The sequence below is a fragment of the Pseudochaenichthys georgianus genome, chromosome 13 (assembly GCF_902827115.2).
Source record: "Pseudochaenichthys georgianus chromosome 13, fPseGeo1.2, whole genome shotgun sequence".
Lineage (NCBI taxonomy): Eukaryota > Metazoa > Chordata > Actinopteri > Perciformes > Channichthyidae > Pseudochaenichthys > Pseudochaenichthys georgianus.
In genome coordinates, this window is record NC_047515.1 from 7,985,004 (window position 1) to 7,991,003 (window position 6,000).

The window sequence follows — 6,000 nt, forward strand, 5'->3', positions numbered from 1 at the left end:
AAGTCCCCTCCACCCCCTGTGTGGTGTCAGTAGTTCAGAGGGGAAGCCCTGCACACTGCTATGCTGTAAGAAAATACAATGTTAAGATAACAATATTAAGACATCATGCCTTTGATATTGACTCGACTACAATCAAGATATACTAACATACAGTAGCTACTTCAGCAGTAGGTAACCTCCCTAGTATACTCAAAGAAAGACACTTGACATAAAAAGAAAAAGGCATTCAATTGTAAACATAAGGCTGAAAGTAAGGTACAAGAATAAGAACAATGTATAAGATAGCACAAGATAAACAAACTGTAATACTATACAGTAGAATAAATACGGTATACTGTAAAATATCGTAAAATGCAATATATATATTAATAATAAATATGTGGTATGTAGTGCTTCGTATATCCAAATCAGTTGAAATTATAGTGATTTCAACTATTTTACTGTTAACAAAAAAATCTATTCAAATTAATAATGTTGATAAATATTCATGTTTGTTTTAATAGAATAGTGGAGTAAGAAATAATTAGTTTATAAAGTAAATATTTAATAATAGCTGATAATAATGACATTCTGATGTAAGTAGTAAACTATTAATTACCACTTTATTATTAAAGTGTAATATACTTTATATTGGTAAATGATTCCAGAATGATTTTTTAAATCTTCTCATGCATGGATACCAGAAACCATTTATTACATTTTGAAAAATAAATAAATAATATATATTTAAATAATGTTTAAGCTTTACAAAGTATTCATTACACCTAAAAAACATGACATATCCATCTAAATTCATGTTTAAGGATGCTTTACAAAGTATCAAGCATCAACAAAATAATCTCCATCTAAATATTGTTAATGATATTTGATCAATTAAGTATTATTTAGTATTTCCCAATTATTTACTATCCATGTACATAATGTTTATTCATGCTTTACTAAATATGTTTTAACCTTTAACAAAGTATTACAAATATCTTTCTTTCATTATGTGTATTAATGTTTCACAAATTTTAAACACATTTTTAACAAATACTTAATATAGTTTATGAATGAACATATCCAACAATTAACTTTTAAAATAAAGTATTAAAATAAAAATAGAGTCACTAATTAGCAGTGAATTTGAAGCATTTAATGGTTTGTTGACAGTAAAATAACTTAAGTTCTATTAACTTTAAATTGCCCTATTTTTAATGATGCCTAAATAAAGCACAACACATATTGAGCTTATTTCTTCTTTAGTGTTGCTTGCTCTGAGAAAATGTGCATAAATGTACCTCTAATTTGCTATTCCGAATAAGTTCCGAATGTTTTGCTTATAATTGGTATGTAACCCGTTGTAGTGGAATTTACATAAAGAAATTGCCCATGTAACAAAGTGTTCACCCAGGGAGGGAAGTATGGTCGTTTAGCAAAGTGGAAAGTACTAATTTCCCCCTGGAGGATGTGCTGATGGTATGTGAGGTCTGCAGGTTGGCCTGATTAGCACAGAGCATGGAGTGTGTCTACACCATCTGACCCACGGACTGATATTCATTTGTCATTCACATATTGGGGACCAACTGCTGTGTTTTTGCTCAGGGCAAGGGTTTTCTCGATGAGTTGTTTGTGTATGATTGCACTGGCAATTTCCCCTTGTGATATTACAGGGAATACATACTTAAGCGCAAAATCTGTTTGGAATTCACTCGGTTGGAGATTGGGTTGTTTTAATGATGTTTGGCAAAGCTCTTTGTACATTCGGTAGTCCCAAGAATACAACTACACTTTCTGCACACTGTCGTCTCCACTATATGTACCTCGTCTCAGTCACTACTCTCTTCCCAGATCAAAGGCATTCACTCTGTTCCTGTTCATTCATGCCGACTACAAACTTTCAGGTCTGCTTTTTGGTGGATTGTTGATTTAAAAAGAGGCAATTTAAATGGAAAGTTACTGTGAACCATTATGGTTCGACACATGAAGACAACCTCTTATTTGATGATGCTACGAATATTGTGACAAACTGTGGCGCATTGAGTTTTGGTGGTTGGTATGGTAATGGTCACCTTCCATTCTTGTGGGTTTGTCTTGATACAGCTGTAATCTCATCAGTTGCACGTGTAAAGCTTGGTGGTAATAAAGGACACATTTGTTATAATTTCAACTTCGACCACAGCGCTCAGCAACAATTTTCAGTTGCCGTCTAGCTCAGCGCCAATTTCTGTTTTATCGCTGGTCATTTGATGGCAGCTTTAGGGAAAGGGTATACATGTTCTGAGCATCACAACAACAGGCAGCAACATTTAGAGATACAATGGTTGCTTGTTAAAAGTCAAATTGTCAATGACCAAGGTACAGTTGTTAAGACACATGCACACATCACTTGTATATGTTGTTGCTCCTTCAGTCTCTCTCAATCTCTTCACCACTTTCTTATGCCCAAGCTACCTTCTCGCCATATCCCATCCATCTACAAGAAGTGTCCCGACTGTACTCCTTTTCCCATCACCTGACTTCCCTGCGGACAATTACCTGCCTTTGTCCACAGACTTCTTGCCAGTTCCTCATATTGGCCATCTAGCTTTTCCAACCTGTTCTCTGGTTGCGGAAACCTGAAACCTGGATTCAGTCACCTGCCGGTTTGAACCTCTACCTTGGATTTCCTTGTCTCCCCCTTGTCTGAAGCTTCCAGTTATTTAGCAAGGATAATCTTTTTTTTCTGCAACCAATGGAAGACGCATGCAGGTTGCTGCTATGCACCTATTTGTTTAATGAACCTCCACTTGAGGATGGATTTTCCAATGGTTTTGCCACCTACAGTCCTTTTTCTACTGCAACCTGTAACCTGGTGTTCCCATCACCTGAACATTTTTAATGTACAGTATGAGTCTTGGGAACAACATATTAACTTATTCTTTCAGTGTGTTTATGAACAAGTTGCTTGATCATTTTGGTATTTGTCAGTTGCCCCTGTTTGAGGTCCTTTGTTCGCTCATAACCCAGTTACATTTTGAATTAGCTTCCTGCAATGTTGGGCAGTGTTGACTTTGGTTCAGCTGATTTGCCAAATGGCCTCTCCTCACTTATTAGAGCCTGACTAACCTTAACCCTGGTCTTCTAGGGTTCTTGAACAAACATCCTTCATTATAGTTATACGATATTACAGTAGCGGTTGTATCCGTTCATACGGATGCAAAGGGAACATGGTTGACACTGTTTTTGTGAAGTGACAACATGTCACCTTGACTATTCACAATCAATTACACTTCAATCCACTTTAGAAAATGCCTGGTATTGGCTTTTTCTACCACCTACTGAGCAGATCCAGGAATTCATTTTAAAAGTGGGCAAAAAACAATCAAGTAAAAATAGGAATCCATGACTTTAAGAAGCTTTGTGTTTGGGACTTTACAATGCTTAACTTTAGACACAACAAATATATATCAGTTAACGCTTACACTCTCGTTTTAAGAACTGTTCACTGCTCAAAGCGCCTCCGGGGCAAATGTTTTTTCTGTTATTTACTGCCAGCTTACCATTTTCTACTGTAGCATTATCTGTGTGTGTTTAAGCAAGTGGCTAAATGCACCACTGTAGAAAGCCCTTATCACCTAAGCACATTGTAACTTCAGCTCCAGGTGTTCTCTGCCATGTTACAGTACCCAGCGCACATGGCCATGTCGCTAATTAAAGCAATCCCATGCTTATCCTGAGAGGAAAATACCTGGATTAGAGGGATATTTGCAACTCAAACCTGAGACATGCCTAATCAATTTAAATCCATTAGACAATTAATTCACTTTGGTGGAGGGTGGATATTGCACATGCACTAATCTGGCCTCTAAATTGTCACTATGTGTACTGATGAGTATTGAGTGCTCTGTGTACATATACAGTTCTGAGAGTGTGCAAGCAACCCCACGCAGAGGAAGGAATAAACAATTATGTTTCCTGTTTGAGTGTCAGGTCAACATGCTTATGTTTTGAGTCAGCTAACGTGTTAATGAATGTTAAGGCTTGGGTTAGCATGTAAGCAAGTGGTAGCTACATCTGTGCTAACAATACTAATTGTAGCCTCCAAATTAAACGTAATAGAGAAGTGTTAAGCATTAAGTGGGATAATACTGTAAAATAAACAGCTTCTGTTTGAGGTAAGTAAAATAAGGTCATCCTTGTAAGTTCATCCAGTCCAAAAAGGGGGTCTCGGGCGGACGGCCCGGGGTCAAAACAGAGTCCAAGGTGGGGACCATGGAGGACCGAAGGCAGCGGCAGGAAGAGTCAGGGACCCGGGTCCGAGGGCGAAGGCAACGGCAGGAAGAGTCAGGGGGTCGGGCCCGAGGGCGAAGACCGCAGCTCTCAGGGGGCCGGGCACGAGGGCGAAGACCGCGGCTCTCAGGGGGCCGGGCTCGAGGGCGAAGACCGCGGCTCTCAGGGGGCCGGGCTCTCAGGGGGCCGGGCTCGAGGGCGAAGACCGCGGCTCTCAGGGGGCCGGGCACGAGGGCGAAGACCGCAGCTCTCAGGGGGCCGGGCTCGAGGGCGAAGACCGCGACTCTCAGGGGGCCGGGCTCGAGGGCGAAGACCGCGGCTCTCTGGGGGCCGGGCTCTCTGGGGGCCGGGCTCGAGGGCGAAGACCGCGGCTCTCAGGAGGCCGGGCTCGAGGGCGAAGACCGCGGCTCTCAGGGGGCCGGGCTCGAGCCGGTGTCGACCGGACAGGATCAGGAGGCCGGGCAGGAAAGCGCTGATGGGCCAGTTCCGGAGATCGGGCAGGACCCGGTGTCGGCCGGACAGAAACCGGAGCCGGTCGGACAGGCTTCGGCAGGATCCCCCACGGAAAAGGACCAGGAGTTGGCAGGAACCCCGGCGAGACCGGTGATGGACATGAGGCTGGCAGGGCCCCCGGTAGAACCTCCAACGACACGGGATATAGGGTTGGCAGGACCCCCGGCAGAAGAGTCTTCTGCGGGACCTCCCACGGGACAGGAGAAAAGGTTGGCAGGACCCCCGGCAGGGGAGTAGACGGCGGGACCTCCAACGACACAGGACACAGGATTGGCAGGACCCCCGGCAGGGGAGTATTCTGCGGGACCTCCAACGGCACAGGACACAGGGTTGGCAGGACCCCCGGCAGGGGAGTAGACGGCGGGACCTCCAACGGCACAGGACACAGAGCTGGCAGGACCCCCGGCAGGGGAGTAGACGGCGGGACCTCCAACGGGACAGGACACAGGGTTGGCAGGACCCCCGGCAGGGGAGTAGACGGCGGGACCTCCAACGGCACAGGACACAGAGCTGGCAGGACCCCCGGCAGGGGAGTAGACGGCGGGACCTCCAACGGGACAGGAGAAAGGGTTGGCAGGACCCCCGGCAGAAGAGTATTCTGCGGGACCTCCAACGGGACAGGACACAGGGTTGGCAGGACCCCCGGCAGGGGAGTAGACGGCGGGACCTCCAACGACACTTGCGTAGGGGCTTGAATAGGGAATGGAGAGGGACCTCGAGCGGAGACTTGAGAGGGGACTCGAGAGGAGACTGGAGAGGGGACTCCAGAGGGGACTAGAGAAGGGAACACGAGAGGGGATTTGAGAGGGGAACTAAAGAGGGGACTCGAGGAGGGACCAGAGGAGGGACCAGAGGAGGGAACTCGAGAGGGAACTCGAGAGGGGACTCGAGGGGGAACTGGAGAGGGGACTCGAGATGGAAACAGAGAGGGAACTCGAGAAGGGACTACAGAGGGGACTAGAGGAGTAACTAGGGAAGGGAACTCGAGAGGGGAACTAGAGAGGGGACCCGAGGAGGGACTAGAGGGCCTAAAGGAGGGACTAAAGGAGGGAACTCGAGAGGGAACTCGAGGGGGAACTGGAGAGGGGACTCGAGATGGAAACAGAGAGGGAACTCGAGAAGGGACTACAGAGGGGACTCGAGGGGGAACTGGAGAGGGAACTTGAGATGGAAACAGAGAGGGGACTCGAACAGAGACTAAAGAGGGGACTAGAGGAGAGACTAGAGGAGGGACTA